At 41.6% G+C, this 27899-nt stretch overlaps 1 pseudogene; it reads right to left on the bottom strand.

Annotated features, from left to right (window-relative positions):
• Positions 1-16863: 16863 nt before the first annotated feature.
• On the bottom strand, positions 16864-24713 carry LOC128869830 (embryonic polarity protein dorsal-like; annotated as a pseudogene).
• Positions 24714-27899: the final 3186 nt, after the last annotated feature.

The following is a 27899-nucleotide window of genomic DNA, read 5'->3' as shown; positions in this document are numbered from 1 at the left end:
CTGGCACCGCACGGGCCACCACAAAAATATCCCATTCTGGTAACTCCACACCCACATCGAGTTGCATGCCGACGAAGCGGTTTGCGCCATCTGGCAACGAAAATGTTGATGACTCGTCCACAATGCCCGCAACCTCTCCGTCGGATTGCAACTTGACGGAAGGAGTGCAGACCTCAGCCAAGGGCAATCCCAGTCCTGGCAAAGAGGTATCGGTGGTCTCTGGAGAGCAGGCTACACAGCGCACCTCCACGGAAGTTCTTTGGTCATTGCCTACTCTGGCAGAGGTAGTTGCAACCAAAAAGATTGGGACTAGCCCGCATGATTTCCCGGAGAGCATTTGGTCCACCGGGGAAATAACGAAAGTGCAGAAACGCATCCTCAATAGGATGTATGAAAGTCGGAGGGATCCGGTAAAGCCTCACTTTGCAGGTTACAGTTTCAAGCCTGGATGGTTAATTCATAACTGTCTGGACGATGAAACGGGAGCCTGGACTAAGGAGGTTATACTAAAGCCATGGGAAGGAGCCAAATCGAAGGTTGTGGACGAGGCAGAAGTACCGAAAGCCACAATCTTCGTTCGCTACTTCCCAAGTTCAGCTTCCAGGCCCAGCGAACTTAGGGTCAGGGAATGGAAGGTACTCCACCGGCTCCAGAAAGGGGATTTGGTGGAGCTGGCAATTGCTCTGCACCCTATTTCGGTTGAAAAGGTTGAACAGCGGGGCAACAAGATCTTTTACAGCTTTGGCAGTGCCCTGCTCAGACCTAGGCTGAAGGGCGTCAGAACAAAAAAGAACAGAAAAGTGCTAGATGATCAACCATCAAATTCCCAGAGCCTAAGCCAAAGGCGGGGTGTGGCAACACCAGTGCCAAAAAACCCTCCGTTCTATCTAGTCGGCTGAGGAAGTGGGAAAGGAAAGGCCCGGAGGCTGAGGAAACACTACGGAGCACAAAGGGTGGTAAGGGTCGGAAGGGCCAGTCTGGAAATAATGTCCCAGGCTTCACCCCAAAGGCAACGTATCCCTTCGAGGCAGTTTCGCTGTTTTCAAATAAACCTCCACCGGGCAAAAGGTGCCTCAATCAGACTTGCTGCCATGGTGGAAAAAACGTGTCTGGACTTTGTGGCCATCCAATAACTAAGAGCCTCCTACGTAGCCGTCAAAGGTTTGCAGACAAAAACATTTAAGTTGGTTTACGATTCCAATGTTGGCAGTCCCAGGCCGGCAATATTGATCGGTAAAAACATTAACTTTCTTCCGAGCTCATACAACGTGATCTGGTGGTAGTACAGGCAGAAGTGTCCAGTGCCCGACTAAGAAGAGTGATTATCCTGGCCTCGCTCTACCTTCCTGGTGAGTCGGAGGATGCTGCTTCTTGCGAACTCCAGCAGCTAATGGCCTTTTGCCGCAAACGAAATTTACAATGGGTCATATGCTGCGATGCTAACGCACATCACACAATCTGGGGTAGCTCTGACGTCAATGTAAGAGGTGAGTCACTTCTTGATTTTATTACTACTAATAATATAGTGGTAGCAAATAGAGGCAATAAGCCAACTTTTATAAATGTCATAAGAAGGGAGGTCCTGCATCTCACTCTCACTAGCGCATTTATATCGAATAGTATTTCCAATTTGGGTGTGTTAAATGAAGTCTCCTTGTCGGAGGGGAAGTTAAAGATATCATTCAGATCAGAAATGTTGGAAAGACCAATTGGTATCAATTCCACTTGGAGCAAAATATAGGGATTCTGAGAGGAAGTATCACTAACTCTCAAGAACTTAATCTTGAAGTTAACAGACTGGAGAATGCAATAACGGCAGCATTCGAAAACCCTTGCGAACTAGTTATGAAGAAGCGGGCCAGGAACTCCTTGTTGGAGTAAGGAGTTGAAAGTTCTTCAGAATAAAGCCCGTCAGCATTTCAATAGTGCCAAGGCAACCGGAGACTGGGACTCTTATAGAAGTGCCTTAACGGCGTACCGTAAGGAGCTGAGAAAATCAAAGAGAGACTCATCGGGAAAGCACTGTGAGGAGATTGAATGCCTACCAGTGGCTACTAGACTTTAAAAGTCACTCAGCAAAGATCACTCAAAAGGCCTTTCTACTCTCAAGAAGGCTAACGGAAGCTTTACGGAGAGTATGGAGGAAACGGGACATCTTTTGCTGGACACTCATTTTCCTGACTGTGTCAGTGTGGGTGACGACAGTGAAGACACTGGGGACATCCGGTGCTTAATGTCTAAACGCAGCGAACTCTCCCTTGGCCGTAAAAATTTTAGAGTGAACAAAATTAAATGGGTGATCTCCACCTTCAGTCCATTTATATCACCAGGTGTCGTCTACTACAGCACGGTATGAATGTATTAGCACCGGTTTTGATAAATATTTTCAGGATAAGCCTTGAATTAGGCATAGTGGCTAAATGTTGGAGTAAAACCAGGGTAGCTTTCATTCAGAAAGCAGGCAAAAAGGCGGACCACACGCCATAAGCCTTTCGACCCATAAGCTTAACTTCTTTCCTGCTATGGATAAAATAGTTCATCAATATATAATATTAGATACGCTTATCTTAGGGGTTCGACTCTCCATGTGGAGCAATACGCTTACCAGTTAGGCAATTCGACAGAAACTGCCGTACATAGCCTTACGACCACGATCGAAAAGGCGTTGGCTGGTAAGGAGATTTCCATCTGTACATCGGTTGACATTACGGGGGTATTCGACAATGCTTCCTTCAGTTCTATTGAGGCAATACCTTCCTCAGGAAGGAAATATATAGACTAAAACGATAGAATGATAATCTTTGAAAGTGGGCCAAAAAGATTATTTGTCAAGTCAACCAAGGGATGCCCCCAAAGAGGCATTTTGCCACAGCTCCTGTAGACTCTCGACGATCTCGGCTATGAAGATCAGGGCTTTGCTGACGAACTAATCATCATGGTTAGGGCAAATTTGACTCTGCTATAACTGATCGCATGCAACCTACTCTCGGCATTACGCAAAACTGGTGTCGGGAGAAAGAACTTTCGTTAAATCCGAACAAAACATGTGGGGTACCCTTCACCCGAAAAAGTAAATTAAGTCCAGGTATCCTTAAACTAGGGCACACCGACTTAACTCTATATGGAGACATGAGATATCTGGGAGTAATCCTTAATAAAACCTTGACCTGGAAAAATCACTTATCGTACATCACAAATAAAGCCTGGAGAGCAATATACATATGCCAAAGGCTTTAAGGGAAAAACATGGTATGCGCCCAAAGATGATGGCATGGTCTTATAAGACAATAAATGTGCCAATGATCACCTATGCCTTTCTGGTATGATGGCTAAAAGTAGACCAAACTAAAACTCAGATAACACTTGATGAGGTATACAGAATAGCCTGTCTGAACGTAACGGGAGCAATGCGAACATGCCCACAGCGGCTTTAGGAATGGTCACTGGACTCATTCCACTATATCTTGTAGCCAAAGGGTCGCCAGTCAGTGCACCTCTAAGGCTTCCTAATCTACTCCCTCTCAAAGGAGGCAATCTTACAGGACATGTAAGGATTCTGGGTTCAATACTGAACTCTCCGAGCCTGACAGTTCACGACAAGAGGGAAAGGAAACTAGAATTTCCCAAGAAATTGAAAGCGGCGTGGAGAAACAACGAAGTATTCTTCAAACAGGGCGCACAGGTGTGGTTTACTGATAGGTCCACAATGAAAGACGGTAGTGCCGGAGCTGGAATTATCGGATCACATTTCAAAAAAGCAATTGCAATGGGAAAAGCCACTTCCATTTTCTAGGCGGCGGCCCACGCCAATATTAACATTCTCTCTGACAGTCAAGCAGCTCTAAAATCGCTGGATAGCTTCTCATTCCAATTAAGGTTGGTATGGGAATTTTTTTAAATCCTCAACACTCTAGCATCAAGAAACCTTGTTAACTTGATGTGGGTTCCGGGACATGAGGGGCACGAAAGGGATGTAATTGCGGACATATATATATATAATTGGCGCGTACACCCTCTTTGGGTGTTTGGCCGAGCTCCTCCTCCTTGCGCGTCTTAATGTTGTTCCACAAATGGAGGGACCTACAGTTTCAAGCCGACTCCAAACGGCAGATATTTTTATGAGGAGCTTTTTCATAGCACAAATACACTCGGAGGTTTGCCATTGCCTTCCGAGGGGCGACCGCTATTAGAAAAATGTTTTTATTAATTTTGGTTTCACAGAGATTCGAACCAACGTTCTCTCTGTAAATTCCGAATGGTAATAACGCACCAACCCATTCGCCTACGGCTGCCGCCGAATGCGTCCACTTTAACGAAAAAGGGGGAAAACACTTCCTTCATAGGTTCTGAACCCTTCTGCGGGGTAAACAACAGCCTCAAAAGTGCCTTTCTGCGTGAGTAGGAACAACGAGGCTTAATTGATTCCTGGAGAGCCAATCGGGCATGCGGTATTCGAAAAGACTCATAGATTCCGAACAGATAAAAGCCGAAGCAATCCTTACCCTAAGCAGAAAGGACATAAAACCTTATACTGAACTACTTAAAGGAAACTGTAAACTTAATTAGCACATGGAAAAAATAGATGCGATAGAAAACGATTCCTGTAGACTCTGCAAAGAGGCACAAGAAACAGCAGAACACGTTCTATGCGACGAATAGCCTTTTCGTGTTTTACCCAGCAGTACATATCATTAAGAGAACCTCGCCATATTGTGTTGGTAGCATGTAGAACGTCTGCGTTTATATTTTTGAGAGGCGAATAGTCTTTACGTGTTTTACTCATAAGTACATACTTGTATCAGTACGGCGGCTGCCGTAGCCGAATGGGTTGGTGCGTGATTACCATTCGGAATTCACAGAGAGAACGTTGGTTCGAGTCTCGGTGAAACACCAAAATTAAGAAAAACATTTTTCTAATAGCGGTCGCCCCTCGGCAGGCAATGGCAAACCTCCGAGTGTATTTCTGCTATGAAAAAGCTCCTCATAAAAATATCTGCCGTTCGGAGTCGGCTTGAAACTGTAGGTCCCTTTATTTGGGGAGCAACATCAAGACGCACACCACAAATAAGAGGAGGAGCTCGGCAAAACACCCAAAAAGAGTATACGCGCCAATTATATATATATGCATATCATTAAGATATGACGAGAGCACCTCGCAGTACTGTGTTAGCAGCATGGGCTTGAGCTTTAGGAGGAGTACTTCGTGCAATACTTTGTCGAAATCTTGCGATAGTCGTGCATCAAGAAAAACCGCTGAACACACTGTTTTCTTTTCCATATCTTTCGTATAGTGTTTTCTATGGCGCTCAGGACTCTTTGTATTTGATCTAGCGTTGAATAATGTTTTCTGAAGCCAAATTGGCAAATTGAAATCAGACGCTTATATTTAATGAATGGCTGTAGATGTTTTAAAAGTATTTTTCCAGAAAACTTCGACGTTACTTATACGAGTAACAAAGGACACTTCGTTGGGTGATTTACGTGGCTTAGATATCATGGTAACTTCGGCAAATTACCAATATAGATATGTGAAGCATATAGATAAGCTGAAGCATTTATTAAATAAACTGGTAAAATAGACAATGAAATTTTTTTGGCAGATTACAACCGACATTAAATCAAATCCAGGGGACTTTTCAAACTTCATTTTGATTATTTCATTGCCAACTTCTTCTAGTGCAACAGCACTCATCGTACTCAGGCCGGTGGTCTATTGAAAAATGTTCTCGTTTTCCACAGCTTTTATCAGCTGTCAGCCCAGACAGAAATCTATTGAATGCATCATTTTTAAATGTGTTGCATGCTGTGTGTATCCTTCTGACAACTGTAGTTGTTGGGTAAAATGAAACTCTGCGTCATCGAGCTACTCGCTAAGAATATAGCTATATTTGTCTAGTTGCTCCAGTTGAAGTTGAAAATATATTCAGTCAAGTAAAAGTATTGACTAACCGTATTTAGTGTTGCGCTATATCTTGCGGTAATAGTAGGATTACTAATGAATGATTCGAGGTCAAAGCAAAACCTTCAGTAACAGACAAATGGGCTGTCTGAATGGTTTTGTAGGCGAAATTCCAATTGAATTGTAGCAAGAACGCTGCATATCCTCACATAATTCTCGTCTTTTTGTGTTACTGAGCATTGACCCCTATGCTCTGTGCTTCGGGTTAAAGCCACCACCAATTGTAAAGCGACTTTGGAAGCGAGAGCCACATAATCTTCAGGTTTCAGCTGGTGTCTGTGTGAACTGTAAAGAGTAATTAACGTCAATGGCTGTTTCAAAGTTTCCACGGAAACGGATTTCTTTTAATGAAATGTTATAAATTCTTAAATACATTTCATTCTATTACACCTGGTTACAACAAGTCAAGTAATTCAAGTAATCAAGTAATATTTTTCTATTAATTAAAATGCGACAATATTTACAGGAAATACATTAATATACTGGAAGACAGCAGACAGAAATTTACATCTGGAACACTGATCAAATTTGTGGAACAAGATTGTGTGGTTTTTTCGATTGGCAAGTCACCAAGCCTCAGGGTTGATGTTTTTCGAAGTTTTTAGTATGAACTGCAGCATATTATTTCAATGTGCTCTTTCCAGCAGAGTTTTGCATCAAACGTCATTCCTACGAGCTTCGCAGTGTTGCAGTGACGAATTTGCGTGCCTGATAAATGGAACGATATTGGATTTTTTTGATGGTAAAATCTATCATATCATTCAGTTTTATATGCCACTTCATAGTCCATTCAATGATTTTTGAATGAAGTAATGAGTTTTTTAAATTTCTAATTTCTTCGCGTAAATGTTGAGTCATTTTATTGAGTAAAGTTTTCGGCGCTGGTTGCCGCTCTTGTTGCCATTTTTCCTATAAGTGAAAAGATTTCATTCGGATAACAAAGTCAAATTTGATTTGCTCTTTGAACTGGTGTGCTATCCTTGTGGCATTGGGAATTTATTTGGTAAGCACAAGTATTGAGATTGATAACTCATTGTATTACGTTAGTGTATTTTGATGTTCAACATTTTGGTTAAGTTTTTACTAGAAATACTCCCAATCAGTAAACTTGTTGCTTAAGGTAGCCTATTTAAATTCAATATCTTCTCGTAGCTTTAAATAAACGTAGCTTGATATACTTGTAAAGTGTTTTTGCAAATTTTTCGGATTAGTCTGTAGTCAATTAAGTCGGTAGTTTTATTTTGATAGTAACGATTTTTCCATTTTAAGTTTAATATGCAAACTTTGCAAGTTTCTTGTTGATTTAAGAGCAAGAGAATTTGATAAAGTGTGTCGTAACTATTTTGGTTGTTGGCACTGGGTTGAACTTCATTTGATTTAGCGATTTCTACTCATGACTTTCTTGGAGCTTGTTGGATTTCAACGCTAGGTTTTATTTTGTATCTAGTATTTTTGACAAAATCAACTGTGTGTTGAGCTGTATTATGATCTTGGGTACTCTTAAGCTCACAGTAGAGAGATGTTTATGTCATCAATTATTGACACCATAGCCATAAGCAACTGATATTTACCTATACTATCACATATTTGTGCATTTGTAAGTGCAGAAACTAAAGAAAAGATAAGACATGCATACCAAAATGCAACAAATCACAATGCAACTGGTTATGGGTACGGCGAAAAACGGTTAAGGTTATGACTACGGAATTACGGCATGTCACCTCTAATCGATTACAGTGCTGCCCATATGTTGGTTCGATCAGCAAATTGACGGCGTTATGTTTACGGCACCTATACTTTGGGATTTAGTCTTAATATCTCTTTGGCTACAAAACATCCCCTATAATTTGCTGGATCTTCCTCTCTAGAATTATGTACAACCTTTATGCATTTGTGTATCTGGTTTAATGCAACTGATAGTAGTATGTATGTTGTCTGCGCATTTTCATTGTGGCTTACAAAAGAAGTTTTTTGTATGTCTGGACGAGCGAGAATGGAGAATAAAATTTCAAGGCCATGCAACGCTATGGGCATTTTCATTCCGCGAGAGAGAGAAAAGATATAACGTAGAGGAAAAGGAGAGAGAGATCTATACCTTATGTATATCTTAGATACATTTTAGGCTATTCACGTCTCCTTTTTTTGTTTTTGTACCATATAATATTCTAAATTGTTCCGCGCCGTCGCGACTAAAAGAATCATGGCCGCTGCGACTGCCTCTACGAATGTATTTTGTTTTTGTAGTCGCTAGGCTTAGATTTTGGGCTTGGACGACATACGCATATTGAGGTATGAAGTGAATGCGCTGTGTTTTTGTTGTGTTCTAAAACATTTTGGAATGCGTGGTGCCAAAGCGGCCTTCGCTGCTTTTGCATCAATCATGGTATTTTGTTTTTGTAAGTGCAATAAGTGCAATATCGACTGGTGGAAGACAAAAGTACATGGAAGAAAGAAGGAAGCGCTGTACTCGCGAATATATGCATGTATGTTTGAACGTGCATGGATGTAGTTACATATGAATACAATTATTTTGTAGGAAGTTTATGGTAGAAGGCAAGTAGGTATGTGTGTATGTACTCATGCTAGGACTTAAAGTGGATACATATACATACACACCTACATAGGCTTTTGAGCAGAATTGTTTTCGCACTTGTTAGGAAGAAACTCGTTCACTAGTGCGTATGTGTACTATATCTGATTTCTTGTAGGAATGTGATGTTCTCTGACATGTGAATAAATAAGTCAAGGTCATTTGGGCATACACGCATACAGTGGCTCACAGCTTATTTCGTGTGGCTGTATGTTAAACTAAAGAATTGTAAAATTATTTTTATTTGATTTACTTTAAAAAAAATTTAAATGCACAATCAAAGATAAATTATTTCTAATTACAAACATGTATAAATGCATTCAAATTTTTTTGCTTTAGTAGAATATTTACAACAAAAACAGAATACTAGGTAAATTGACGTCACAGCTTATTTCGTGTGCTCACTTTTACCGTTATCGGCGCCAGTAAACCGGTTAGCAATTATAGGAAATTTGTTTTGCATAGTATATTAGATTATATCCTTATTTAGTTTACACATTGAAAGTAGTCGATTGTCCAGCTTAATTTACGTCGTCGATTGAAAGCCGCGAATTAGTGATTACGCATTACAAAAATGGAAAGTCGCAGAAAAAAATTGCTGAAATTGTAAATTTAAGTACTTCCACAGTACAGTACAGTATTCAACGCTTTTCTCGTGAAAAAAGATTGGTTGACAAAGGCCGCCAAGCTCCAGACAAAATTTTTACAGAAGCTGATGAAAGGTGGATATCAAGAAAAATTAAAAAAGACCCACGAATTAGTGCACCAGCTTTGACAAAAGAGGTTGAAAAAGTACTTGGTAAGTCATGTAATCCTGAAACAATAAGAAGAATTCTGCGCAAAGCTGATTTCCATGGTCGTACAGCTCGAAACAAACCGTTTGTTAATGAGCGTAACAGAAGATTAAGGGTGGAGTTTGCCGAAAACCATGTTAATAAAGACCAAACATTTTGGAATGACGTTATTTTCGCCGACGAAAGCAAATTCAACCTCTTTGGTTCCGATGGAAAGTCTTTCGTTTGGCGTAAGCCCAACGCGGAGCTGGACCCGAAGAATCTGCGTGGTACAGTAAAGCACGGTGGGGGCCATGTAATGGTTTGGGGCTGCATGTCAACAGCTGGTGTCGGAAACTTGGTTTTTATCGACGAAATTATGGATAAAACAGTTTATTTGAATTTATTAAAAAATAATTTACTACAAAGTGCTGAAAAATTAGGCATTCGGGACAGGTTCAGGTTCTATCAGGATAATGATCCGAAGCATAAGTCGGAATTAGTGCAACGGTGGCTTATATGGAATTGCCCTCATGTGGTAAAAACGCCAGCACAATCACCTGATCTCAATGTAATTGAGAATTTATGGAATATTCTGGATCAAAAAATTAGAAAACATAACATAAGCAACAAACAAGATCTAAAAACAGCATTGCAAGTGGAGTGGGAGAAAATATCTCCTGAATACACTGGAAAACTTGTTAGTTCCATGCAATCCCGGTTAAAAGCTGTATTAAAATAAAAAGGCTACCCTACAAAATATTAGATTAGTAAAAACTTAATAAATTTAAAAAAAAATCATGTTTTTTCTAGTTTGGTTAAGCACACGAAATAAGGTGTGACGTGGATTTACTTATAATTTTGATTTTGCTGTAAGTATATTACTTAAGAAGAAATAAAATAAGTTTGTTTATGTATGTTTGTAACAAGAAATAATTTATCTTTGAATGTACGTTTACGTTTTTTTTTCTAAATAAAGTTTATACAAAAATATTAAACGTTTTTATTTTGATAAACGGGCACACGAAATCAGCTGTGAGCCACTGTATGTACATAAGAAAGGAAAATGATGTTCTTGCGCTTGTGCATTATTGTTTTTCATATACAAATGTACATACATACATATGTAATTTGCCGTCGAATACATAAACTATAAATTGAAATACAACATAAAAGAAGTGTTGATTTATCTTAAACCATTATTTAATTTTTGTAAATTTGGTATAATTGTATTATCTGCAAATGTTGTAAATTTATTTAGATGTATATTCCTTCTCTCTCTCTCTGTTTCTCATTCTCTCTCGGGCTCTCCCCCTTTTTTTGTCTGCCTTAAAAGTTTCACTTCTGTTATGTGTACTACGTAGGTAGGTAGATAGGTAAAATGGTTGAAGTGCACTAAAACGCCATTTTGATACCACTATGAGACCTCCAACAGGTAGATACATATCTACAGCCAGCCAGAGCTGTTGATATAATGGAGAAGATTGTTTGGGAGAAGGTTGGCGCACGGCCCCAGGCTGTCGAAGAAAGGAGTGCCCAGTGACCTTAGTCGTCTAGCTGCCAAACCCGGACATTTACAGAGAAAATGCTCTACAGTCTAATTCTCTGAAAGGTCCACACAGCTTCTACAATGGGCGTTAAATGGTAACCCTAGCTTTTCCGCGTGTGTGCCGATCGTCCAGTGACCGGTAAACACAAGTACTGGGAATTGAATGGCGAGGAGTCCAAAGAACTTTCTGAGTCCTTCGTATATCGTAATGAGACCAAAGGGTTTTCGAAATAGCACATAAAGAAATGGAGCTCCATCTTTTCTGCGCTCTCCTGAAAAATTATTTGTTCCTTTTAACAACTGTCAAGGGGATGCCGATGACTGGGTACGAGGTCTCAGAGGCCAATTCTATCCCCTTCCTGGCAAGCTCATCAGCAATTTCATTTCCCTCTATGTTCCTGTGCCCTGGAACCCAGATCAGAGAAATGTTACCTGCACACCCAAGAGATTTCATCTCTTCTTCACATAAGTTTACTTATTTCGTTCTGCACCATGGCGTCGTCAGAGCCTTAAACGCGGCTTGGCTATCGGAGAAAATATTAACATCACCCTCGCTCCCGCGTTCCCTAAGCATTTTGCATGCCTGCAAGATCGCAAAGACTTCTGCTGGAAAATCACTAGCAGTGCTTGGCAGTTTAAAGGATATAGATAAATTGGCTGATTTAGAGAAAACCCCCGCTTCGACTCCCGATTCCATCTTGGAACCGTCAGTGAAGACAGAGGTGCAAGCTTCGGTACAGATTTCCCCTCGATCCAATCCTGCCTATTTGGAATGATTACCCTAGCACGACCTTCAAACTCTAGTTTGCGGATAGAGAAATCTGTTCGAAGTTCGGAGAAATACGGTGTTAACTGCCCGAAAATTCTACCATGTCCCTTGAGAGATTGTCTCCAGATTGCACTGATTGCACTTTCAGCTGCGATGGAAAGGACGGAAAAGTCGGTGGGAAGTAAGTGCAAAAGGACATTCAGGGCAGCACTGGGGCAAGTTTTACATGTTCCGGTCATGCCAATGCATGCAGTCCTTTGCACCCTCCCCAGTTTAGTGATACGCCCTTCCGAAGAGCTTCACACCAAACCAGGCATCCATACGTTAAAATTGGCAAAACCCCTGTGTTGTACATCCACAGCACGACTTTTGGCTTGAGTCCCCGATTTTTAGCGAACATAGATTTGCAGGAGTAGAAGCCTATACTGGCCTTCTTTACCCGATTTTCAATGTGTAGCTTCCCATGGCGTTTGGAGTCAAGTATCACTCCAAGGTACCTAAGTCGAAAGGGTGGAGGTTTATATTTTCTGTTAAATAGCACCAGCTCCTTTTTGTCAGATTTGACTCGGAGGCCACAAGCAGCAGCCCAGCGACTGAGTACAGCCAGTGACCTTTCCAAAATCTCAACCATGACTGAGGGAAAAGATACCATCAGGACCAAGTCATTGGCGTAAGCTACTACCTTAACCCCACCCTTATTTAGCATTATCAGAACTTCGTCAATTGCAACTAACCAAAGTAGGGGCGAAAGGACACAACCCTGCGCTGTCCCCTTTTATCGAATCTAGTGACCTTAGCCACTCTTGCGAGGGCTGGAATTTAGAACAATGTATATTTGGGAATTTTTGTCAAAGTATAATGTTTTTTTTAATGAAACTTGGTGGATATGTTAGTGAGGTGTTAAGGAACACTCTTTATAACTTTAAATTATTCGGGAAATAATAATTTTTTAATTATTTGCATTCAAAATGCCCTCGGGAACTTCACTATAATTTGCCACATTACACTCTATATTTTTTAACATTTCACTAAAATTCACCAAATATATACTCACACGCGTGTTTTTACTGATTTTTATGCTAATATTCTAATTATTTCTATTAAAACTAAATGCAAATTCATTTGCCCATGCTATCACTTTCCAATTTTGAACGCGAATAAGAAAAAGATTGGAATGACAACAGTATGGTGTTGCCGGATGCCTGCAAATGAAAACAAAAATTAAGTACTTGAGTTTAGTGTTAATGATGGGGATTGGGGTTATTGTGCCTCCTTACTACATACACGCATATGACGTTTTAATTTTGGGTTCAATGGTTTTAACACGGAAAGGAGTTTTACGCTAAAATACGATGGATTGCGTAGCCGGAGTTGGACTGATGAGGGTTATTTTTTTGAAGCGCGGCCGAAGGCCACCCACGCGAAAAGGAGTACTACGCAAAAATACTGTGGATTGCGTAGCCGGAGTTGGACTGATGAGGGTTATTTTTTTGAAGCGCGGCCGAAGGCCACCCACGCGAAAAGGAGTACTACGCAAAAATACTGTGGATTGCGTAGCCGGAGTTGGACTGATGAGGGTTATTTTTTTGAAGCGCGGCCGAAGGCCGCCCACGCGAAAGAAGTTCTACGCAAAAATTCTACAAATTTACAAAAACCCTTCTAGTCGACGCTCCTGTAAAATGCAAAGGAACCTGCGTATGTATACCGTTTGCTTAACTGTTATTTTCCAATGTTATACAGTTATAAACCGTATTTTTGGCTTTTAATTACTTTATTAATATCATTGTTTTTAAGTTTAAATGAGTTCTATGTTTTTATTTTCAAAAATATTTCTCAACTTTAAATTACAGCAAAAAATACTGCAGTTTTACAATGAACCTTTCACTGAACATCCCTGCGAGCGAACTTCGTTTTCATTTCAGGTGTATGGCAACACCAACTTTTCGCTAAATTAGAGAACTTTAACATTAAATTACTTAAAAACTATAACCCTCCGGCAGGTTCTGTTTTCAGTTTTAAAACGGGGATACACCCCTCTATCACCCCCTTTTAACTGTTTTTTTCAAAGCGATATACATTATACTAAAGTTTTCCCCTTGCGAGTGCCGTCAGGCACGAACGAGATCCAGAGACAGATAGGTCTTTCCACCTCTAGTCTATCTAATGCAGTGATAATTGACTCCGACCTGTTGTTATTAAAAGCACCTTCTATATCTATGAAGGCCGCCAAAGTGAATTGTTTGCTTTCCAGAGATTTTTCCACAGTCCCTACGACCTCGGGTAATATTCCGTATATTTCCCTTTCAAATAAACATGTTGCGCTGGAGATAATTTGGATTCGATGAGCTCTCAGACATGACAATCAATCAATCTTGCAAACACTTTTAGGATAAATGAGGTAAGACTTATAAGCCTTAAGTGCTTGGCCGAGTCGTGACCCCTCCTCCCTGCCTTGGGTATGAAAACAACCCTCGGTTGCTTCCAGTTGGCGGGAACGTGAGCGATACACGCCAAGTACATTTCTTGTAGGACAGGAACCACCGAGGTACTTGTTTTCTGAAGCATCACAGTCAAGATATCGTCCGAACCAGGAGATTTAAAAGAAGAAAAACTATTTATTGCCCACGTGATTCTGTCAACTGACAAAATATATTCCAGGGAAACATCGAGTAGCCCTACCTGTCGACTCATGTCGACAATGTCACGTGGGGTAATAAAATTTTTCGGAAAATGATTATTCACCAGGATAGTCAAAGATTCTTCTGCAGATTCAGCCCACTCCCCGTCCTCTCTTTTTACAAGAGTCATGCAAGAATGATCTCTCGAAGGGACCTTGCTTAGCCTGGCAGAGTCCTTCACGGATTCAAAGGACTCGCAGTACTCCTTCTAGGAGTTGCTTTTCGCATATTTAATGGCTTTTTTGTATTCATTCACAATTACACGGTAATTACCGGTGATTTTAGAAGTTTTTACGTTAAAAACCCTCCCAACCTTCTTTTTCAAGTCTATCAGCGTCTTGCTCCACCGGAGGGAAAGTCTTTCTTGCTAAAAGATACTGGACAAGCCACTTTGAAGGCCATCTGATAGGATCGCTGCAAGTTTCCACTTGCTTGTCCAGTTGATCAGTGGAAACCCTATGGAACAGAGACCAGTCAGGTCTTTTAGGGTTCTGTGGAGAGATAAGGTTTCCCGTGCGAAATTGATTTCGAAAAGGGTCAACCTGTGATCCGAAAAAGAATTTCTCTGAGAAACCTTCCAATTATCACCCCTAATGTCAGGAGAATTAGTCGAGAGAGTTATATCAAGAACCTCTTCCCAACCGTTTGGTTTTTCCGATGCTGAAAATATAAACGTGGGGGTCTTGCCTTTGTTCCAAATAAGGAGATTTCTACTTATAATGAAATCAAAAAGAGACTACCCTCGATGATTTATCTCGCTGCTTCCCCAAGCGGTATGTCTCGCATTGGCGTTGCAGCCGATGAGGGTGGCCTCTTTATTACACGAAGGTGAGTCCACCAAACACCCTACTTCCTCAGGAGGTGCTGCATTTTCGTGGGCCATGTATGCAGAAACCAAATAATAGCAGCGGCCACTAGACGCTTCTACACGGACTACTGTCCCGTCCGGTGAGCTGAAATGGGAAGTCAGAAAGGCATTAATAGTATTCCTAATGAGGATACAACCCCTAGGGTTACCTTCCAACTGGAAAAAAAGATCATAGTGTCTGCTCTGGAGGCCCATGATCTTAGACTGACGAACCCAGGGTTCTTGGATCAGGCAGATATCTATGTTTTCCTCCCTGAGGATGACACAGAAATTATCGGTGGCTAAACTAGAGTGGCGAAGGTAAATTTGAGCTACTCTTAACATTTCTTTGTTAAAGGATACTCACCTAAGCCTGTTTTATAGCCGAGCTCCAAGGATTTCATGGAGCTCCAAGGATTTCCGTCGCAGACTGCCGAAGCTCGTCGAGTTGATTTGCTACCTCCCCTATTCCGTCCAGTTCGCCATCGGGAGCAGCAGACGCTGGGAAGATCCTAAGTTTGGCCGTCCTAAGGCCAAAACGCCAAATGACCTGCGGTAGCCAAATGCGGGTTCTGGGTCTTTTTGGGATCTCCGAAGCTGGGATGAGCTTAACAGAGGGCCCCTCCCAGGCATTGCCGACGTCAGCAACGCACTTCTCCAGAAAACCCCTGAGAACTCATTGGCACACTTTATCACCCTACAGCCACGGCAGATGTCTCCCGAGACGAAAAAAAGGTAATTGTCCTCGGTTTGCCATGAGGTATTCGACGATCGTTTCTGACAGCCGTCCCCAATTGGCCAGCACCTTCCTGACCACCTCGTTATAAGCAACCCTCGCAGGCGCAACCACCGCTCTTGTTAAAGGGCCCTTAGCTCCCTGAGTTGAGAAATTTTTAATTTTCTTGGCAGCTCACCCGTTCACATCTTGTGATCGATTACGCTTTGCCGCTGGTTGCTTCTGAGGATTTTTATGTGATTGAAGGTCGGAAGTTTTCCTAGCGGCCATGGTTTCGTACTCCGAAACTTCGTCCCGATCATGTGGTCTACTGCCTAATTCATTCTTAACTATCTTAGCCAGAATGAATTTGGCCCTCAGGTAGCGCGCTTTGAGCAGTGACCCAGACGATTTTTGATTTTTCTTTTTGGCATCCCTACTAGAGGTCGCGGCAGAAGAGAATTGCGTTTGTTGGTTTATTGGCTGTAGACGGCTGGGTTTCGGCAGTGGAGTGCTGTGGTGAGCACTCGACGTGCGGGGTCCGACTATTGTGTCCTGGCTCGTCTTCCGAGAGTGTGCCCAGCGCACTCTCAATTTTTGTTGTTTTCGTAGAGGTTTTTTTTATGTTCCATAATTCAAATTTTGTTCCCACGAATATGCACGGAAGGAAATGTCCACCGCGGCAGAGCCGGCATACCGCGGTAAGGCACTTCCTACAACCGACCTTGCTTGGGCTTCGGAGGGGACCGTTAACGACTGGTTATTTAAGCACTACCAGTCGTACAGCTCTCGGCACGGGTACCTCAAGACCTTAGCTTAAAGTGCCATAGAGAATGCCATGAAATTGTTGTTGTTGCTGCTGTTGCTGTTGATGGTGCGGCTGCTGATGTGGTTCATTCTGTGGGGTAATTGATTTTGACGCACATAGTGCCGTGAAAGGTGGGACTGTTGTAAGTGTTGCTGCTGCTGCTGCTGTTATTGCTGCTATTCACCTCCATAAACGTTGTATTCATTGTGAATATCCAGTTGGGCGGGAGTTGAATCTGTATTGAGTAGACCTACACCTCCGCCTTCTTCCCCCGTACTTCGTTAATGTTGATGACCGCCACCGATAATGTTGTACGGCGAGGATGCATTATGTTTGTAGCTAGTCGACAGCGACATCGGCTGTTGAGATGGAGTCATCTCGGAGGGTGCACGATACAAATTGAAAGGTTGGGGCGATGCTTTTCTTGGCTCCGTCTAAATCGGGGGTGTGTTTGGAGTATTCCAATTCGTCAAGCGACCACCCGGATGATCACTTTGGATCTTCTTCTTTTGTTGTTGCCGTTGACGTTTTCTTCTTAATTCCTCTGGCCCCGATTCGGCCGGAAAGTATTGAAACTTCTCAGGATCACTAACTGCTCCATCTGAAGGCCGCTGCAGTTGCACAAATACCTCGATTGGTTTGGTAGTGTTGGTATTATGATACTTTGGTGTCCTAAATGAAATGGCAGTCTGCTTGTGCACATCATTCTGTTCAAATTCGCCAAAAGCTTGCCAAATCGTGACGCCATCTTTCTCTTCAAATAATCGCACATCAATGTACTCTTTAGCTATCTTCTCGCAGAGCAAAATTATTTTCGTGTTGCCTAACACTGTAGCCGATAAACTACATATCCGACGAATGACGAGGTCCGACATAGCCTTTTTGTCATAAATTGGTTCCGAGACGACGGGCGGCAGAGGCACTGTAAAACGCCCTTTAGAAACACTTGAAAACATAGTCACAACGCGTTTATATCTATGCTGGTCGGCTGGAATCGGTGTGAAAAGCCAGTTTTGAAAGGGTCGACACGAATGTCTTCCCGTGCTTTCAAAGCACCTTCAATGGCCTTAGTCACGAAGGAAACAATTACCACAGTGCGTCCCTTGTAGCCGACAATTTCGATGGTGGGAAAGATTTTCAGTTCCGGAGTCGAATTCACGCCGGGTATCGAACCAACCGAACGACCTTCGCATTCGTAACGAAATCTCAACGCTTTGCTTGCGGGTTGCTCTACAATTTTGACAAATACCTTTTTTGCGATTTTTTTATTGGGAGTCGCTAGTAGCAAGTCCGCTTGCTGTTGCTTCGTTTGGGCACCATTATAACTTTTATTTTGCTGCTGGTGATGCTGTGGAGTTTGGTGTTGCAGTTGCTCCCCATTTGGACTTACACTTGGTCTTCCGCCAATAAGAGCATTGCCTTGTTAGTATACATAGCAGTGTCTAATAAAAAATAAGTTTCATAAAAACTTAGATCAAAGTTAAAGTTGTACTCAATCCAGTAATTAATATATTTTAAACTTTTTGCCACGACCCGTTCCAACGTAATTTAAATTCTGTTTATTGAGATCAATTTCATCAATTCAGCTGGGAAAGTTGGAACTGTAAAATATCTGAATAGGGAAGGACAAGTATCTATCAGATGAAGTATAGTAAATTCGTTGGAGCCACAAAAAGGGCATGTAGGCTTCGGTGAACCGCTGAGCAGGTGGGCATGTGTCATGAGTGTGTGACCGATTCTCAGTCGAGTAAAGATTTTTGCTTGGTGACATAGTGCAGATGGAGGGTAGATATTTTTTTCCCCAAAGGGGTTAAAGTTTTTATAAGGATGCTGATAAATGTTCCATTTAGTTGCTGCGTTATCTGCGGCAAGTTCTTTCGCTAGTATCTTTATGTCATTGCAAGTGATATAGACAAATGTGTGTAGAGGTTCCTTATTCGCCTCTTTCGCTCTCTTGTCAGCTTTTTCGTTACCATTTATCCCAGAGTGCCCAGGAATCCACATAATTTTGATTGCACCTGTGTGTATTGAAATTATATTGCGGATTTTTGTTATCATCGGGGTGTCATTTGTGGGGTTTAAGATAGCTTCGATTGAGGATTTGCTATCGGTGCAAATTAAGTGCTTGCTACATTTCTGGGAGGCAAAGATTACTGCTTGAAATATCGCAGCTGCTTCAGCTGTAAATATTGAAGTGAATCTTGGCAAAATTCCGGCATAGATGGTAACACCTTCTGCGTTTGTCACTGCAAACGATGTGCAGGTGTCGGTTTTTGATCCGTCGGTAAAAATGATCTCCCAATCTTTCTTTAATGCGGAAATGGTTTCGAGAAAAATCTGGTTGTATTCGTTTGTATTAGTGGAATCTTTTAAATGTTTGGATAGATTGTTCAATACCATCGAGTTGGGAACAACCCACGGTGGATGTATTGCAGGTTCCACAAGTACTGGCTGAGCAATGATATCCAGTTTTTCGGCTTCTTTTAGAATGATGGAGATTGTTGATTCCCGGTTCTTTCTGTTTAATTTTTGAGTACTCGAGTTGATGTGTTTTAACAAAAGTCTGTTTCTACATTGAATTATCTTCAAAATACTTGTCCTTGTATTGTTGGCCACCCTTTCCGAGATGGTGGGAAGTCCAGCTTCCGCTAAGGTAACGTTTATGGGGTAATGTGCTTCTAGGCGCTTTAGATGAGTTTTAGCGCAGTGTCCGTATATAACCAGTCCGAAGTCAATTTTAGATACGATTAGAGATCTAGTGATACTTAATAATGTACTTGTATGTATCAAACAGTGCTTTGAGGATAAGTATTTAACTATGTTTAGTCTAGATAATAGGCTTAACCTAACGTATTCACAATGTTGCTTATAAGTTAGTCGCTTATCAAAGATAATGCCTAATATTTTAAGTGTGTTGGTGTGGGGGACTATGGTATTGGAGAAGGATATAGGTGGGAATATGCATTTATGCTTGCGACATATATGGAATGTAGAACTTTTGTTCATAGAAATACTGGCTCCCGAAGCTTGTGACCAAACTTCGAGGTCCGCAAGGATACCGCTAAATGTACTTTTAACTTCTGATAAATTTTTGGTATTTGAAAAAATTACCACATCATCTGCGTAAATGAAGTGTTCGACATGCAGATGTTTGGATATTATGGAGTTAACTTCATTAAAAGTTATGATGAACAAAATGACAGATAGAGGTGATCCTTGAGGAATACCATTAAAGAGGGGAAGGATTTGGGATTTATGGTTGTTAGCACGAACATAAAATTTGCGATTGCATAAGTACGATTTGATAGTGTTATACATTTTTTCCCCAATCCTCCAGCGATTTAGCTCTTCCAATACATTGTGAGAGCCTATTCGATCGTATGCCTTTTCAAAATCTAAGCTAAGCACAGATACATGGTTTCTATCGGCAAGTGCTGAGTTAGCGAAATGTTCAAATATTAGAAGTGGATCTATTACACTAAGTCCTTTTTGAAACGCAAACTGGTGTGGGCTAAGTAGGTTATGTTTTTGACATGCAAGGGAGAAGGGATATAGGTCTGTAACTAATATAGATATGAGAGAGTTGGGTTTATTAGGTTTGGGGATGGGGATAATTGCGACAGTTTTCCATGCTTGAGGGAATGATCCATGACTAAATATTGAGTTGTATAGGTTAACGGGTCGGGATTTTAAGAAGTAGGGAATATTTTTTAGTATCGCGTAGTTAATTCTATCACCACCGGGAGTCTTACCCTTCAGAGAAGAAAGCGTTAAATCGTATTCTTCTATTGTGAATGGTGAATCTATTGCTACACTATCGGGGGAAGGGGAGGGGTTGTGGTATTTAAAAGCGCTTATATTGTCTTTTCTTCTCTTGAAGTCGGGGTGGAAGTTTGAGCTGTGGGAGTAGTTTGACCAGGTGCCTGCGAATTTTTCAGCTATCTCTTGTGAGGAATATGGAATAGGAAAACTGGCCCTACTGGGAGATGAATAAATGGGATATGGTTAGGTTGGGAAGAGGCAGTGAGAGTTCTTATGTCAGCCCAAATTTTTTTTGGGTTGGACTGTGGTGTAATTTTAGCTGTGAGAGTTTCTAGTGCTTGTCTTTTGCAAGACTTCAACTCACGCCGGAATAGGGCATTGTGTCTCTTATATGCAATGAAGTTCTCGTCCGTCCTGTTTCTTCTAAATAGAGTCCATGAGGACTGCTTATTTTTTCTTAGGATGGAGAGCAAGTTAGACCAGTACGGAAGTCTGGCTGTATATTTTTTAGTACTGGTCTGTGGAATTGAAACATTGGCAGCTGACCGAATGAGAGATTTGATCGCCGCAGCTTCTTTATTTACGTTGGCAGAGACTGGTATGTTGTGTGCTAAGGGTACCAACGTAGCACTGAAAGCATCCCAGTTCGCCTTTTCCGTATTGAATTTTGGCTTAGGCTTAACTTGGTAACTTTGAAGTAAAGAAACGGAAGTTATTATGGGGAAATGATCACTATTGTGTAAGTCATCTAATATTTTAGTTGTTAATCTTGGTGCTATGGATGCGGAGGCGAGGGAAATGTCAGGGTGGGAGAAAGTCTTGGTGGTGGAAAAGTGGGTCGGGGAACAATCGTTAAGGATGGTGAGGTTTTTTGCGAGAACGACGTCTTCAATAATTTTTCCTCTGTTGTTGGTGGAGGATGATCCCCAAAGGGGACTCCATCCATTAAAATCACTCAATAAGATCAAAGGCGTGGAGAAAGAGTTTAGAATGAGGATTAGGTCTTAATTAGGCTGCTAAAAACTTGGTAAGGTGGGATATAACATGAAATCACAGTAATTTTGAAGCCTACATCTACTTCAATTGCTAGAGATTGAATATCGGATACTATAGGGATGAATTTGTGAAAGAGGGATTTTTTTACCAATAGGGCAACACCTTGTTTGCAAGTGTTGTTGTTTGGACTATTGTAATAGTAACTAACATATTTTAGTGGCGAGTAAGCAGATTTATTCTGTGGAATATGCGTTTCTTGTAGGCAAATAATTTCAGGAGAAAAATCGTTTATTAGTATGCTAAGATCAGGAAAATTATTAATGAGACCGTTGATATTCCATTGTAATATCTTCATGTTTTACTGTGTATCGGAAGAGTTAGTTGTTGGGAGAGAGGTTGTAGCAGTAAAAGGGAAAAGGTTGGGTTGGGAAGAGTTTGAAGTGGGAGAGAATTGAGAGAAGTTGGTATGAATATCGGGCTGCGAAGGGTTTGAAGTAAGAGAAGATTGGGAAGAGTTGGTGGGGAGGTTGGAGTGGGAAGGGTTTGTAAGAAGAGTAGGGAGTGAAAATATGTTATGAGAAGGGGAATATATTTGGGAGATGAAGTCTTCAACTAACATTCTGGTTGCCGTTTGACTACAGGTTGAGTTCGGTGCTGCTATGTTGGTGGCGTTTGATTCAGGCGTGCTGTTAGTGATTGCATTGTTGTTTGTTATTGAATTATCGGTTTTTTTATTGTATTGTTTGTGGATATATTTGAAGTGGGGTTGTTATTGTTGCTATATGCATTTGAATTTGGGTTAACTGTGGTGTTATTTATAGGGTTATTGACTTTTTGCATATTTTGTGGTTGTTGTACCATTTCAGAGAAAGAGGTAGAATTTTCGTTTATTTTTTTTGGTATTTGCTGTTTATGTATGTTTATTGCTTCACGAATAGTGCACTTTCTGTCTGTTTTTATTGTAATGATTTCTTTCATTTGCATAAATTTTGGGCATGTTTTGCTTGAGGAGGGGTGGGCACCTGAACAGTTTGCACATAGGGTGCGGGCACAAGGGGTTTCGGCGTGAGGGGGGTATGCGCAGGTGACACATACTGGTGTTTTATCACATCTTTTGAGCGTGTGACCGAGTTTTTGACAACTCTTACACCGCATTGGGTTGGGGTAATATTGTTTCACCTTTGCTGTATACCACGATACTTGGATTTCCTCAGGTAAGTGATAGCTATCGGAAGTGAGTAAGACTACCCCTGAAGGAGTTGGCTTACCTTCAACATATTTAGGGAACTTGTATGCTGATGTAACACCCTGTTCTTTCAAGTTCTCCACTATTTCGTATTCATTAACATAATTCAGGGAGCATAAATTGTGCCTTTGGACGAGTTGAGGTTCTTGTGTAACTCAAATTTTACGGGGCAGATACCGGCAAGGTTTTTTGTTTGAATAAATTTGTTAGCGATGTTCGAATTTTTTACAAATAATAATAAATTTCCGTCTCTTAATTCAGAGATATTGAGAATATCAGCGCTGATATGCTTCAGCGCTTTATGAACCAAAAAACAAGAAAAGGCATTAAGTGGCTTCGAAGAGTCCATTGTACTTGCAATTAAATATTTCGGATTTTCTTTTTCTATACAAGGTAGTGTTGGAAACAGGTCCTTTGTAATTGTTTATGCTTTTTTTCGTTTACGGTGGGGGCTTGCTGCTAGAGCAGCAAACCTGTTGTCCTCGAGTGCGGGAGACATAATTATTGTTTTTCTTACCGCAGCAGTTAACTATTGTTTTTTTTTTCACACGCGAAAAAGCAAAAACAAAACACAAAAGAGAATAAGGTGGGATGCAAAAACACAACGAACTCGTACTGTAGTCAAACTGAAAGCGATAGACACAACCGAATGCGACGAATGCCAGTCGATGACTGTAATTCCAAGATATATTTATAGATGTTAAAAAGGACGCTATTTTTTGATAATCCATGATATCAGCTAGATCAAGCTTGGGAATCTTTTGTTATTTTTCACTTGGTTTTTTTTGTTATCGTTAATAAAGGGGGTTGAGTTAAAATTGTAGGCGAAAAGTTCTGGATTTCTGGTGATGAGTCCGCTTCATGCTTGTACGTTTTTTCTTTAGAATCCATTCAGTTTCCCGGGTTAATTGTTCTTCATTATTGAATTCTTAAATTAAATCTGGTCGTCGCGTGGTTGAGTCTTTGGTTTTATAATATTTCTGTTTTTGATTTTGCAGTTTCAAGTTTTGTCGATTTGAATGTGCATTTTCCGCACATTGCACATTCGCTAGATTATTTTAAATTTTTCTAGTAGTTGCTTTTTCTTGTCTTTGGTCTACAGGGTGTAAATTTCTGGTTTCTGAGCCTCCTCCCGGAGACGGTGATCACAACTTACCGTTATTGCGTTGTTAGCAGTAATTATTTTATTATGCACCCAGAAAAGTATACTTGCCCTACACCTGACGGGTTCAGTTCATAGTAGAGCGCACGAAGAAAACTCGATTTTTTACTTTGGAGTGATCGCCGTGTACAGATGTTTATGGAACTCATAATCTTAGGCTTAGCAATATGTTCCATTTACCTTATCACAAGCCCAATTAACCGCTTGCACGTTGTATAAGGCGGTCTAACCAATTATGCAAAAATTTAGATATATTCTCTAACTCACGAGAGACTTTCAAATCAAAACTTAATCTGGAGATACACTTTTTGAATTGTGACTAATGTATCTCACAATATTGTTTACGATATATTATATTTAAGCTTTAGTATTAGTAATCTATTTGAGTTAAATAATTTTATTTAATCAATATGTCAGAAACATCTCAAAGGTGCGTTTATGTCCGAAGACCCAACAGGTACCTGCGTCCAGGTTCCTCTCTTGCAGGCATATGGCTATGCACCGTCGATAGTCCCAATTACTACCACTGTGTTTATAGATGGTTCCAAGGTAAACGAATCTTCGGAAAAGTTGCAGTAGTGTCACAATAACTCACTACCGTCTTCTGTACGATATTGAATTGAGTGTTTCTCTCAAAAGTCTGTGCTTGTCGTCGATTCGTCAGTAACTGTCCACCTTCTCTGTTGCTGCAATCAATATGGCGAACTCGCATCACGATCTTACCTGCGAACGTTTGTGCTGCCTCCCATTTACCGCTGGTTGCGCACATATCTCGTATGAGGGTGCTAGAAGATAGTTGATGACCCAGGGCTTGTGCGAAGACAGCTCGTTCCTCTCTGAAGGGGCCGCAATAAAACATGGCGTTTTCTGCGTTTTCGCCAGTATTCTGGCAGATAGAAAGGGATGTCTGCCAACTTAAAACGGCGCAGTCATGTCCGCTGAGCAGCTGCGAGAAGTGTTAATCGGTGTCTCCATGTTTGCTCATTAACCACTCATCAACACGTGGTATGAGTTTGTAGGTCCAACGAACGCTTTGTGACTGATCCCACCGCTGCAGCCACCGTTCTATTGTCAGCAGTCGTTCAGCTGCTTTTTGTACTGGTGTGGGTCGTGCTCTTTGCACGTTATAGAGCCTATACATTTCATCTGCCAAGATGTCCAAAGGTATCTTCCTAGCTATTAGGCAAAGTGCATCATCAGACACCGTTCTACATATACGCGCAAGCTACACGCAGCGCCCCTTGCTTGTATGTCTGGGTGAATTCACGTAGATTAGGCGTTTTGGTCCCCGCCCAGATAGGTGCTTCATAGAGAATTATGAAGTCAGCAACCAATGACAGTAGTTGCCTGCAATTTCCCTGGGGCTCTCCTACATTAGGGAGGAGCCGTGTCAGGGCACCATTTACAGAAGCCGCCTTGGAACTTACATTTACAAAATGCTGCCTGAAACAAAGTCTTGTGTCGATTTATTTTTGAGTGGGTACCTACTTTTTTTTTAATTAAGAGTGCGTAAGCGTCATCGAAAAAGGATTGTAAACAAGAGAGTACACTCTTGGTGTGTTTGGGGACATTGAAGGAGCTTTTGACAATGCCACCTTTGATTCTATGTGCTCTTCTATCAGAAGGCATGGAGTAGAAGAAATCATTGTCAGATGAATTCACTTTATGCTATGAAGGAGTCAAGGTGGAGGTTAAGAAGAGCTGCCCACAAGGCGGTGTAGTCTCACCACTACATTGGTGCTTTGTTGTGAACTCACCTCTTAACAATCTGTAAGAAATTGAACACGTCCAAGCTTATGCGGATTATGTGTCCGTACTAATCTCAGGACCCTCACTAGTAGCTATGTGCAATAAAATACAGGTAGACCTAAATAAGATTGATCTTTGGTGCGAATTGCATGGTCTTTCGGTGAATCCTATAAAAAGTACCTTGTACTTTTCACTAGGAAACGCAGCACGGAAGGTTTCTTAATACCCACCTTGAAAGAAGTAGCACTGCAACTGTCTTCTAAGGTCAAATACTTAGGGATAATCCTAGATTGTGGGTTGACCTGGAAGACGCACGTCGAGCAGAAGGTCTCTCGAACATTAGAAGTCGTATGGCAGTGTAAGAGAACCTTTGGCAAGACATGGGGTCTAAGACCAGCGATAGTACACTGGTTGTACATCACCCTGATTAGACCCATTACCACATACGCCTCCGTAGTCTGGTGGAAGGCTACTATGGTTAATTTCAGAGTAAAGCACAGAGAAGTGTGTGCTGTGTGTGTATCACAGGTAATATGAGTACGACATCTGGCGATACTCTTAATGTCGTCCTGAACTTTCAACATCTACATCTTAAAGTTCGGAAGGAAGCAATGTAGGCGGCGTACAGACTCAAATCAACCGGAGTCTGGGGAAACGAAGAAAATACTGGACACCGTCAGATTTGCCATTGTCGGGGCAGAGCACACTGTTCTAGATGCCAGCGGACAATCGAGTGCCTTCGTTGGTTTTGGTAGGAAGCATGACGTTTTGATCCCAGATAGGTATCAATGGTTAAGTCCAGATAACCTATTAACGGGATTTCTGCAAACTCTCTACACTACCGGATCCAAAACCAGCGATCTGGTAGCGGATCTAGTTGGTACATAGACGAATTCACTAAGTACTCCTACGCTACAAGACAGATGGCTACGGTATTCTTAAAGGAAGTCTAAGCCATCTTAAATGTACAATAGTATCCTGGCTAATTGAGAAGAAGTGGCGGAGTAGCAGTGTTGGAACTTGTAGTGACAGTCAAGCTGCACTGACAGCTCTTGCTAACCCACACTGCTCTTCGAAATTGGATGGTGAATGTAAGACAAAACTGAACAGTGTTGCAAAGCGCAACGAAGTATGTCTTATTTGGGTGCCTGGACACTGTGGTATTATAGGGAACGAGTTGGCTGATAAACTGGCTAATGAAGGCTCTGCTCGCCCACTAATAGGCCCTGAACCCTTCCTAAGGGTCAATTCTGCACAACCCTGCGTGTCGGGGAAAAGAATACCTCCGCGGTAAGACCTACCTGTCATAAGAGGCGACTAAAATCCGGTTAAAGAGGAAGGAGATTCGGTTCCAAAGGCTTTACATGCCTGGAGAACCTCCAACGGAGGTCTTCGCTCCTTCGGGGGCGGACGACTAAGTTGGGATCCAAGCTACCGCGGGGACAGCAGATTTCGGATAGCCGGTCGGCCTGTAGTAGCAGGTTAGTTGCCAATAAGTTTTTACTAAAAAAACAACCCCCGACAAAGAACGTCAGAAACGGAGGGCGCGGTATAAAAGCTAGCATGTCCTATTAGGTTTCTGTGTCAAAAGTGGGCAGAGCGTGGTAAACGTATATAAAGATCCAGGCGGACACATGTTGGGGGCTTCCTGGTCAGTGACTGTTTCCCATATAAGGGACGGCTGAATTCTATGATAATGGAAAATAACGACGACAAAAATACCTACCTTAGTAAGCGAGAGTGATAGCTCGTTGAAACGGCTGATCGGCTAATGCCTCAATAGTCTCCGCCCAGATAACGATGACAGAGCTTCCCGAAACGTTCGACACTCATCGCCAATAATCTGGCCATGCAGGTTCGGTTGACTCCGTCCCAATTAACACCGGCCTGGCTCTGAATGCGTGTACTCATAACGTTTAACAAAGCTCATGGAGGCACAGCTATCATAATAAAAAGAGCAATAAAATGCGTAGAAATGGATGGCTATAAAGCAGAACACATACAGGTGTAGTCGCCATCATCTGCATCAACACTGTGACTGGCCCAATAAATATATCAGCTGTTTATTGTCCACCCAAGTATATTAATACAAAACACCAATACCTTGATTATCTTAAATCAGTTGGAAATCGATACCTAGCAGGGGGAGACTACAATGCTAAGCACGTAACATGGGGATCTAGGATAACCAACACGAAAAGAATACACCTATATGAGGCCATTAAGGCAAATAACAACAGCATATTAAGCACAGGAGAACCGACGTATTGGCCAACTGACACTAAAAAACTTCCTG

Source organism: Anastrepha ludens, chromosome X (assembly GCF_028408465.1).
Source record: "Anastrepha ludens isolate Willacy chromosome X, idAnaLude1.1, whole genome shotgun sequence".
NCBI lineage: Eukaryota > Metazoa > Arthropoda > Insecta > Diptera > Tephritidae > Anastrepha > Anastrepha ludens.
This window is presented reverse-complemented; position numbering and strand designations above follow the sequence as displayed.